This window comes from Symphalangus syndactylus, chromosome 15, assembly GCF_028878055.3.
Source record: "Symphalangus syndactylus isolate Jambi chromosome 15, NHGRI_mSymSyn1-v2.1_pri, whole genome shotgun sequence".
NCBI classification, from domain to species: domain Eukaryota; kingdom Metazoa; phylum Chordata; class Mammalia; order Primates; family Hylobatidae; genus Symphalangus; species Symphalangus syndactylus.
Window position 1 is genome coordinate 23,738,079 of NC_072437.2, and position 12,584 is coordinate 23,750,662.

At 38.6% G+C, this 12,584-nt stretch overlaps 1 protein-coding gene and 1 pseudogene across 1 annotated transcript in view; both read left to right on the plus strand.

The window, feature by feature from the left end:
* The window catches only part of HS6ST3 (heparan sulfate 6-O-sulfotransferase 3), an 807,361-nt gene that overhangs the window by 516,259 nt on the left and 278,518 nt on the right, over positions 1 to 12,584 (plus strand). The gene's annotated exons all lie outside the window — the stretch shown is intronic.
* Positions 10,322 to 11,841, plus strand: LOC129463682 (AMMECR1-like protein; annotated as a pseudogene).

A 12,584-nucleotide genomic window follows, 5' to 3' on the forward strand; every position in this document is an offset into this window, starting at 1 on the left:
ATTTACTTTTATGCTTGAAAAAGTCTTGCAGCAGTGGAAGATAAACGTTTCAAGTTACTGTGAGGAAAAATCCCAAGTGTCTAAGAAAGAGAAAGAAAAGGCTGGTCACAGTGGGGCAGGCGTTACTGGCAAAAGCTGTAATGGGTGATACAGGGAGCCTGGGATTGTCCTGCAGAATCTTGTCACTCTATAAGGTTAAGTGACTTGCTAATGGCCATGTTGTGGAAGGCATGCCTGATGTCAAAGTTCAACCCCTTTCTTGATGATACAATCTCTATGTTGATAGGTTTTTGGAAGAGAAATGAGCCCAATCAACCTCTCCTGCACTCCTTCTTACCCACTTTCATCTTACTGTCTTAGCCCCAAGCCTGAGGCTCATGCCATATGGATATGGCCAGCCTGTGTGCAAATACCTTTTAGACTTTTCTCCCGCTTCTATTTATTGCCTTGCAGATAACAGGAAGTAATATAATTGGTCATAGCCCCTTCAGGTATAAATGATAATGATACTTATCTACTTTATGACCTTACTCATTTTTCAGTCCCCCTAAATAAGACCAATAAACTACTTTGTTGTTCCTTGCAATTGAAAATGAAGTAACAAGTTCAGCAAGTGGTGCCAGCTGCATTTTGAAAGTTTCCACAGAGCATGAGTAATTAGGCAACTTAGCACAGTACTTCTGGCTGATGCATTTTGTAGAACTTTTCTTCCACCTATTCAGGAATTCTTTGCTTGGGAAAAACTCAGACGGTGTGCAGTTATGTGTTTTTATGTGGAGATAGCACATACTTGCAACTCTTTTGTCTTATAAAATTACTTGACACTATTTTTTCCCCTTTGTGGTGAACTGCTATAATCTGTCTTGGAAAGTACTTTTAAAACACCAAAGATGAAGTTCTATTTCCTTCACAGATCATTGGGTGCTTTGCCTTAGCACCTTGCATAATGAATGTCTCATTGGCACACTGCTTAAGCATCATTTAATCACAAAACCTGAAGAAATTCCCTATTTGACTAGGAATGACTCTTAAAACCATAGCAATATATACATGAAAATACAAAGAAAAAAAAAGCACAAGGTCATGTAAGAATTAATGTGGGATGCTTTCTCCACGAAATGACCTGGGCAAATCTAAACAAAGAGCTCCTTAATTAAATTTGCAGAAATGGCACATGATCTCACTACACTGATTCTTCCCTCATCTCTAGTTTTAAACAAGATATTCCTCATGACCCTAAATAAGTACACAATTGACCACTGGAATAGTCCTCAAATAGAGGAATACTGGAATAAACAGAAAACCCAAGTAATTTAAAACACTCATAGTAACTAAATTTCCTACTAAATCCATGAGAGACTATCTATTTTCCATATGCATTTGCAGAATAAAAGCATTCTCTTTCACCTGTGTCTTTGATGAGAGAAGAAATTAGAAGTGCTATGGCAGGTGGAGTGCTAGAGGAACAAGATCAGAGACCATGGTGACATTACAGCTGCAGCTACAGTACATAAACTTGCATATGTGAGAGTGAGGAAGATCTCAAACATGGAGAGCTTGGGACTTCTGCTTGACATAGTGAATTGGCCACACACATTTATCTCTCTCGCCTTCTAAAACCCTTCTCAAAATGAGAGTAAAGGAATTAATGGGGCATTAACCCACAGGAACCCAGATAGCAAGAGAGGAGGCAATGCTGAGAAGACACTTGAACAAACTTTGGAAGAAATTGAGTGGAGAAGTGGTAGTTAATTTAGCAGAGAAGTGCATATTTAAACTTCTATAAAGTAACAGAAGGGGATACTAACGAGGAGTGATCCAGTTTGCCGCACAGACTCCCTTGAAATGTCCACAATTTAGATCCTCAGATCCCAAAATAGGTAGGGTAAAGAACAGGACAGGTATCCCAAGTGCGCTTCCTCACCCATAGCAGCCATGTTAGTATCATTTTCCTACTCCATGGCAGTGATTGGAAATGGTTTATTGTCTGAAAAGTTTGAAACCAAGAGGCCCCAGGTTAAAGGATACTAAATGCAGAAGGTGGCATGGGAGAGATGGGACACTAAAAGGGAATATAAATGAACCTTTAAAATCTGAATTAAAGGACCTCAGCTCTTAGTATACCAGAGACCAAGTGTGCTTACTATTCAGGAGCTCAGAGAAACAAATTCAGTGGCTCCAAAGGAGAGACTTTAAGGTTCTAAAATATGTGGGTATCCTAAAGAAAAGCCTGGCTTATAGTCTGATCACTTCAAGCTCAGCAGTCAACAAGCCCTGTCAATGTACATAATAAGATCCCCCCCCGCCACCCCAGTAAACTTTCTTAAGCCTCAGCCTTAAATGGAAATTGACAGACAAGGATTATCAGACATCTGAGAAGAGCATCCTCCATGAAATTATAAAAACAAATCAGAAATATAAAGACAGAGGAAACAGAGACATAATCAGGATCAGAATAAAAGGTACCCCATGCAGACTTATTCATTCATGTAATAAGTATTCTTATAGAATACTTATTACCTCACAGAGGTGAAGTATTGTATCTGTGAAGTACTTTGTACTGTGAAGTACCTCATAGAGGTAAAGTATTGTATCTGTGAAGTAAGAACTGGATGCTGTAAAAAAGAACAGTCAAGGAAAAAGAAAGAATTCTTTGGATTTAAATACATGCTACTTGAAAAAAAAAGTTTCAATGGAATGGGAGAGAAAATTAAAGAAATTTCCCAGAAAAAAAGACAAAGGATAATAGGAGGACAAAATTAATAATATTAGAGAATCAATACAGAAAGCTAACATTCGGTTGATAGAAGTTGCAGAGAGAATAGAGAGACTGAAAGATAATGATCAAATAAACTAACAATTTTTTTAGAACTGAAGGAATGCACCTCCTTTGAAAAGACTATGAATGAAAACCTTGCAGAAAGAGGTAATATTATTTTCAACTTCGAATTCTTTCAGCTTCTCTTTTCCTGGGAAAAAGACCCAGAAAAGCTCTTTTTCAAGCAAAAGAGTAAACATAAGACATTTTGTTCAGGACTCAAATATTTGACTCTAGTAAAAACTCTTTAAAAAAAGCTATTAAAGGGTATTCTTCAGTAAAGGAGGTTATTCTTGAAAGAGGAAAACATAAAACCAAAGAAAAGAGCCAGCACTGGGAAAGAGCAACAGGAAGTCCCAATATGAAAACTGGGTAATTTATTAACTCTTGTAAGAGACAAAGTTGAACCAAAAAACTAGACATAATTGTAGGCTAGTACTTAGCTGTGGTGTAAACAATAGTCATAATAATGTAAACGCTGATCATTCCTAAGCCAAATTTATTACAAACCATATTGAGAAGATGGGGAAGGAAAGTGTTGTGGCTGAGTTAAAGGTTCAACCACAAGCATGTCAAAAGCTGATCAATTAAAAAATAACATTATAAACATATCATTTGGAAATGTAGGAACAAATAACAGAGGAAATGACTTAAATATATCCAATTTTTCTTTTGGAATTAAGAGTTTCAGAAAAAAACAGCAATTTCTCATCAAAGGGCTCTCTAATTTTACAAACAGGAATAACTATGTTCCATAAGCAAAAACTTGGAAAGACTGAAAAAATGTACATATAGTTTATTGGAGGTATAGATAGATGGATATTTCCTATTAATGATACCATTGTTTAGTATCGCTTTCCATTTTCTCTTTTTTCTTTTATGCTTCTTTTATCTTCTTTCTTCTTTTCTTCTTCTCTTTTTTCTTCTTTCTTCACCTACAGTTCTTCCTCCTCCCCACACCCACAAGTCTTACATTAAAAATCCCACTAAGTACTGAGCAAAAACTGTATTTCAGATTTATTTTTTAAAAACCCACTCATAATCACATCACTGTAACATTCCAGAGCTTTAAGCATAAATAGAAAATAATGAGTTACCAGAGACAGGGTGGTAGAGGTAGGAGGAGACCACTTTTCTGAAGGTGTGCAAACTTGATTGGCATTAAACTTTCCATCAGCAACATTGGACACAAAAATAATATGAAAATATCTGCGGGGAAGTAACTTTGAGCTAAAAATTCTATATGCATCACTCTATTATATAATGAGTAATGATAAAATACAGGCATTTCTAGGTATTGGAGGATCAGAAAAATTTTTACACACACACCCTCTTTAAAAGAACTATCATCTTAAGACACAAAAACACAAATCATTAGGGGAAAGACTGTTCACAGATCTGACTCCATAAAAATAGAAAACATGATAAAAGTCACTAAAAATAAAGCTGGAAGAATATATTTGGGACATGTTTCGTGAATACATACATAACATCTAACAATTGAAACACTTATAAAGTCAATATGAAATAGAAAATATACCAACAGTAAAATGAGCAACCAGAACAAATGATGATTTTTTCCGAAGTGGAAAGGCTTATCATGGCCTACAAACAGATAAGAAATTGTCAGAGCTTAATCTAATTGAGAGTCAGGGAAGCGCATAAGAAAAGATGGGATGCCATTTCTCACCCACCAGATTGGTGAAAGTTAGAATTTCTTATATCATGTAATTATGGGCATATAGTGCAACAAGAACTTTCATATACAGCTGCTGGGAATTTGTATAGCCATTTTGGAAAGTAATTTGGCAGCATTTATGAAAATGAAAAACGTGCATGTCTTATGACCTCGGAGTTCCACTACCAGGTCTCCAACACAAACTGCTACCCATAAGCTCAGTAGAGATGTACATGGGTATTCATTACAGCATTGTTAGAAGTATGAAAGATAGTGACATGGTTAGATATTCTGTGATATAGTCATATTTCAGTGTATTCAGCAAATACCATCATTTGGCTCTCTGAATCTTTTTTTGAGACGGAGTCTTGCTCTGTCACCCAGGCTGGAGTGCAATGGCACAATCTCAGCTCACTGCAACCTCTGCCTCCTGGGTTCAAGCGATTCTCCTTCCTCAGCCTTCTGAGTAACTGAGATTACAGGCATGCACCAGCACGGCAGGCTAATTTTTGTATTTTTAGTAGAGACAGGGTTTCACCATGTTGGTCAGGCTGGTCCTGACCTCGTGATCTGCCCGCCTTGGCCTCCCAAAGTGCTGGGATTACAGGCGTGAGCCACCACGCCTGGCTGGCTCTCTGAATCTTTACATTCAAGTGTCTGTATATTATTATTTCAATTTCATCACATATTTCATTTTCATACCATAATGAACATAATGAAATAGTTATCATTCAGAGAACAGATCATATCTGAGAACACAGGGTTTGGGAATGGATTATACATACCATATGCCATATATTTTAATCTATAGTTGCTATGATCATGTTTTGGTGGTATACTCTGTTTGTCCTGCTGAAAATTTTATTCCGGACATATCAAATAACACTTGGTTGCAGTCCATGCAATCTTAAGTGAGTAAGCTAAGTGTGGCCTGTGATAATAAATTCTTTTCCAAAATCATCCGTAAGTGTGGAATTTATAAGCATGGAATTTTTTCTGTTGCCTGAGTGGGAATGAGGTAACACTGTCTAACTATATCTGAGATTCAGCTAGGACTTGGTTATCTTCATGGAAAGAATGTTTCTGTGTTGCTTTATGGCTTTAAAACAGATATACTTTGTTTTCTGAACTAATTATGATCTCATAGTGAAAAACTGAATGCATTTTACTTTATTCTTCTTTTCATTGTGTCACTAATAGTTCCTGACATCATACCGGGCTTCTCCTAGACATTCAATAGCTACTTGCCAAATTACCCTGATAATGTGACAGAAAGAAGTTACTGGCCTGAGCTCTTGGCTGTTAACTTCAAGTAGAATGACACCGTCACAGGAAATGTGACCCTGTGGGTCTGGTCTTGATATTCTCCATTGTATCCTTGGAATTAGGCCAGCCACCTTGCCGTAAGTCTGAAAAGGAGACTGACGCCAAGGATAGCAGAGCAGAGAGATGCAAAGAGCCCCGGTCCTTAGTACTATCACTGATCCAGCCCTCAGCCCATGTATTCTGTCCGTATCCTATTATATGGGAAAATACTTTCCCATGAGGTTAATTCTATTACTTGAGGCTGGAAGGATAACAACTGGTGAAAATGAAAAGAAAAAAACTGACTTGCAGTTATTAAATAGTTAAAAATTGAAAATCTTTTTTTTTTCATAACACCCACATTTTCCTCTGAGTAAGTGGTAAGATCTGGGAAAACAAATAAAATAAACCTCAGAAATAGAAATGGTTGAATACTCTAGCTGAAAGGAAATAAAGACCAATTTGTCTAGCCCATTTATTTAAATGGGGAATGTGGTGTGCAGAGAAATGTAAACCCTGCTCAGGGTCACTCAGCAAGTTTGGGGCATTTCAATATTAGATCTCAGGGCTGTGTTGGCCACTTCATACTGTCTCTCTATGAGGTTGTCAAAAAGAGTATTAAATAGAAAGAGGAGACTGAGACCTCAACAAAACAGCTACCATTTCTGTGTGTTCATCAATGCCTGCTCACCTAAAACTTCACAGGATCCTTTAAAATTGCATCATTAACTTGAAGGGATGTATAAAACTGAGACATTATTATTTTATGTTTCATTTTATAGGAATATACAATGTCAACACTTCCAGTGTTGTTTATAAATAATTAGTAATTACAGGCACATTAGGGAGTTGAGGATTTTTTAAGTGATAAATGTGTCTGGTTTGGTTTATATCCTTTCTGATTAATGCACAACCTATGATACTTGTTCATTTCATCCTGATTTAATTGTGAAATGTTATAGTCTTAATTTGGGGCCTACATTTTTATACCATACAGTTTCTTTGCTCATACCTCTTTGCCAACTTAATATTTAATATCATTTGTATTCCCACACCTCTGAATATTAAGCCACAGAAAGATTTTTTGGTAATATAACTTATAGCTTCCATCAGAAGTGCTGGTGGAATTAATATCCCAGATTAATGCAACATTGAAATCTAAGTGTGTTGCACATTAAAAGGATAAACAAAGCTGCAGGCACTCTGGTTTGCAGCCTAAATTAGAGGTCAGGAGGTTGAGACTTTGGGTCTACACATGATATTAAAAGAGTTTTCATCATCACTGGCCATCAGAGAAATGCAAATCAAAACCACAGTGAGATACCATCTCACACCAGTTAGAATGGCCATCATTAAAAAGTCAGGAAACAACAGGTGCTGGAGAGGATGTGGAGAAATAGGAACACTTTTACACTGTTGGTGGGACTGTAAACTAGTTCAACCATTGTGGAAGTCAGTGTGGCGATTCCTCAGGGATCTAGAACTAGAAATACCATTTGACCCAGCCACCCCATTACTGGGTGTATACCCAAAGGACTATAAATCATGCTGCTATAAAGACACATGCACACTTATGTTTATTGCGGCACTATTCACAATAGCAAAGAGTTGGAACCCACCCAAATGTCCAACAACTATAGACTGGATTAAGAAAATGTGGCACATATACACCATGGAATACTATGCAGCCATAAAAAATGATGAGTTCATGTCCTTTGTAGGGACATGGACGAAACTGGAAAACATCATTCTCAGTAAACTATCGCAAGGACAAAAAACCAAATACCGCATGTTCTCACTCATAGGTGGGAATTGAACAATGAGAACTCATGGACACAGGAAGGGGAACATCACACTCTGGGGACTGTTGTGGGGTGGGGGGAGGGGGGAGAGACAGCATTAGGAGATATATCTAATGCTAAATGACGAGTTAATGGGTGCAGCAAACCAACATGGCACATGGATACATATGTAACAAACCTGCACATTGTGCACATGTACCCTAAATCCTAAAGTATAATAATAAAAATTAAAAAAAAAAGAGTTTTCGTCATACACAAATCTATGCACCCCTTGCCTCCTGGCTGTCCGTTGGCCACTCCCACTGTGGTTCATTCTAGAAGCATTTATAGAACACCTACTTAATACCCAATGGGGGGCAAGATGTGGAAAGCATGTTGGCAGGGGTAAAAAGTAAAGTACAGGTGACCAAAGAGTAGCAGAAATATGACAAGGAATAACACAGTGACTCTGCCCATGAGGAATGTATAGTCTAATGCATGAACTAGCTAGTCAAGTAATTATGACACATTATGATAAGTACTATAGTAATGGTTTGACCAAAGTACTATTGAATATAGAGGAGGGTACGGTTGCTTGAGGCTTCTCTGAGGATATAACATATAAGCTGGATCTTTAAATATGAACAGAATTCTGTGTGTAGACGAGAGAAGGAAGGATGGGAGTGTTTTGGGCCAGAAAAGATTATTCATAGTGGTAATAATGTTAAGAAAGTTATTGGTGAAGCATCTGTGAGAATGTAGTTCAGGAGGTCTAGGGTAGAGATGTGCATGGTGGGAAATTAAGCTCAAAAATCTAGATGATAAAAGACTGATGGAACAATTCAATGAATGTTCACTTACTCTGTTCACAGCATGATTTATAGTTAAAGGCTTCTTTCTTCCTCTCCAGGCATGTTGGTCAACTCTTCTTGTTGATCAGTTATTTGTTGGTCTGTTCATGGTAATCTGCTATGTATGGCCAGGCCATCCTTCATGTGCATGCAAATCAGTGGAACAGGTTAGCTTTTCATCATATAGAAAGGATAAAAGGCTACATTTCACGGCTAGGTAACTTCAAACTGAGCCCTATTTAAGATTGCATCTATGTCAATATAAATAAGGTCAATGATAAACAATATCAGCAAGCAAACAGCAATAAAATAAGGTGAAATGGACTCTATTATTGAGCAATAAATGCATGTTTATCTGTGTCAGGTTCCTCTTTATTAATAAGTTAACAGCATAAAGACTTTTCCTTATCATGCATATGTTTCTCTATATAACAAATTAGTCTCCAATATTCTTTTGCTATCCTTGCCAAAGCTAGTCTTGCAGTAATTGTTGCTTGAGAAGAGAAGATTACCCATGAGTCTAGGTCTTAGTCATGTTAATTGTAGATAAGGAGCTATCATTTTTCCTTGACATTAGAATGGCTTAGGGATAGTTGACTCAGTTTCCTTTACAAATTAAACCTAGTGTTTAGGAAAAAGAGTCAAAGATAGTTTATGTATTTATGCCTATCTCATAACAAGAAGGATTCACATGTACTGATCCATGAAATGCTGAAAACAACACACTGAAGGGCAATCCCGAGTTCCTGAAATCCAGCAAGTTTAAGTCCCCATTGCACATATGTGTACCACGCACCATGTGCTTTAAGGTCAGAGTACATGTAAAGTCATAGAAATAGAGACCTTGGCAATGCAAAATGACATTAGAGCTCATCTAGCCTAAGCCAGAAGACTGTGCTCCATCCTAGAAAGCCTTGTAGAGGAGTGGAAGGGTACACAGCAGAGAATCAGAAGACCTGGGTTCTAGGCTCAAGAATTTAATTTCTGCTATTAATAGATCGTGGGCATGTCCCTTAACCTCTATTGGTCCTCACCACACAGAGATATGTTGGGACACAAACTAGAAAATATTTATGGACTCTCTGTGAGTAGTGAAAATGAATTATTATTATTATCATTATCACTGCTTATAGTAGGAAAAGCATTATTGCTATGAGACTTTCTGATCATTTAAGTAGAACTAGACTATATTTTACCTTTCTACTCTCTGGAGAGAAAAGTTTGGAATGCCAAGTTTGAAATAAATGAGATTCAATAGCACGTTTTTAATTTGCTAAAATATTTTCAAATGCTTTCCAATGCCATTTGCATATAAACAATTTGCTAATTACAGATAAATTATTCAGTTATTAAAATAGGCCCTACAGTATATAGATCTGGCAGTATTTTAGTGGTTGCTTTTTCTTATATTACTTCAAAATAATTGATTTATATTCCTTCAAATGTATTTTATTGTAGACTTTTTTTTTTTTTGCCATTTCACTTGTCCTCACTTCATACTCCATTCCTCCCGAATATTCTGAATCAATAAATCTTTAATGAACTAGTTCATCTAATGCTTCAAACAACTTTTAACTCTAAAGCCTAAACTGTTGGTGCTGCCTGGGTCTCTGCCTGCAATGCGCTATTGCATTCAAGACACAAGGGCAATATTCTAACACAGTGACTGTTCATCTTCCAAGATGCATATTGGAAAAGTGTCCCAGTGAACTACACCTTATCCATTCTAATTGCAAGAAGCAATGATAGGCACATTGTATAACACTGAATAATCCCCAAATCATTCATGTACATCAGACTTCAGAGTATGGTGTTTGCATTTATATTTCATATGATAGTTATCCTATTCAATGAACAATTCATTTTCAATGTTATAATGAATCCTCACCCTCACTCAAGGACATGGTGCAGAGAAAAGAACTTAGACTAAGTGGATTCTAATCCCATTTCTACTAACGACTGGATGTGTAACATTGAGCAAGCTGCCTCACCTCTCTGGACCTACTTTGCTGGTAGACATTAAGTTCAGGTTAAAAATGAGAATGTCTTAGAGTTCTTTTCTTATTTCTCTTTCCTGTGCGATATCTCCCTGTCTACTCTTAATGAAAATCGTGTTTTATATTCCTGACTAAAGTACCTTTTATTTTTTTCTTTCAACTTTAATTTTAGGTTAAGAGGTACATATGCCTTTTTATGCTCTCTCAAAACTTTTGGGCCTGTGGGCCTACTTTTCTCAGGAGCCCACAGCCAGATGCATGGCTCCATGAAGCAGAAAGCGGAAGCAGAACATGAGAGGTCCTGTCCCTGCAAGAGCATCTGGGCCAAGAGAAAAGATGCAGGAAGAAGGAATGGAATTGGAAGGAAGAAGTCTTATTTCAGAAACAAAATAGCTCCCCTCCTCTGTTGTAGCTGTTCCTCTGGCAATACAAACTTTCTGATTTCAGGGTCTGCAGCATTCTAGAACTCGAGCACCCAATCAGGATAGGAAAAATACATCCTCCAGTGGAGCCCAAGTTGGCAGCAGGCTGTTGGGGGAGCAAGAAGCCCAAATTATCTGGAAGTGAAACACACAGTCACGAGAATGAGTCCACAGCCGTCCCTGGCCCTAGGTCAGGACCTCTTCAAAATTGCCAGCATGTCGACAGCAGCAGCAGATAGGAGAGTGTGTTGGACTTAACTCTGGGACCTGGAAGCTCTCGCATCACATGAATGAATCCAGCATCAGGAGCACTGAGCCCTCTCCCCGAGTCTAATGGAATGGCAGCTCCACAAAGAACCTGGAGGTGACTGCACAGATGTGCTGCTACTGCTTTACTGAACTCTACTGTCAGCTCAATGGCTTTCCACAGCCACAACTTCCTAGATTTACCAATGACCCCTGTCCGCTCTTTGTGACATGGAAGACAGGGAGGGACAAGTGGCTTTATGGCTGCATTGGGACCTTCTCAGCCATGAATCTTTATTCAGGACTCAGGGAATGCATGTTAGCCATTGCATTTAAGGACAGCTGATTTCTCCTCCATTCTGAGAGGAGTTACCTAAGCTTTTCTGCTCTGTCTCCCTCCATACTAACTTTGAGGATGCTAGTGATTACCTGGACTGGGAGATAGGAGTCCATGGGATTTAAATTGAATTCATTAATGAAAAAGGCATCAAACATACAGCCTCATTTTCACCTGAGGTTGCTAAGGAACAAAACTGGAGTCAGATCCAAACAATAGAGTCCTTCCTTGCTCAGGAAAGGTAGCTTTAAGGATCAATTACCAGCGAATTTGGAAAAATGGTCAAACTCACCAGGTACTAAAGTGAGAAGGTGACAATCAGTTTTGCAGAGTATATTGCTTCTTGACAGCACTGTTTCCAGAACCATACTCTCCATGCCCCACCCCCTACAATCATTACTCCTGACACATGGCTGCATGACCAGTCCCACATCCCTGTGGGCACCAATGGCTGTGACATCACTGCAACAGGTGCCTCCTCTTCCTGGTCCAGTTACTTCTATTACGGCACCATTTTCAGCTTCTATTGTCGAGTCTGCCTCCCCTTAACTGAGGGGTGGTAGGTTACACTGAATGAAACAGAACTTGAGGGGCCCAAGCCTTATCTCAGCCTTCCCTCCGTATGAGGTTCTGGTGGACTGGGGCTCCTCCCTGACTAGTGGGAATTACTGTATGGGTTCAGAGGAGCCTTGTCTGGTATTCGCCACATGGGTTTGGCCAATCTCTGAAGCTGGAATTGATGATTGACGAAGGTTGAACACACACACCCCTGCAGCTTCCCCAGATCAAGTAGGTGTATTCCCCTGGTAGTCTGGGCAATGGAGACCAACAAGAAACAGTTTTAGGTTGTTTCAAATTCCTGTTTTTAGACTTCCAGTTTATTGCATACCAGGAATTGAATACAACCCTGATGATACGTAAGTGGATGCCACATCAGGGTTGGATGTGGGGATTACAAGTTATTCAAGGCTTCTGGACAGAGGCCCCCATCAAGATCAGAAGCCTTTTGGATGACGTTGCAGATCTCATTGCTTAGCAAGCCATAGATATTTTCGTTTTCATCCCACTCTCAGTTGGGTTTTTTGGCACTCTTCCTCCACCGAGCCTCCTGATTACTGAACAGACCTCCGTGGTGTAGCCTGCTGAAGA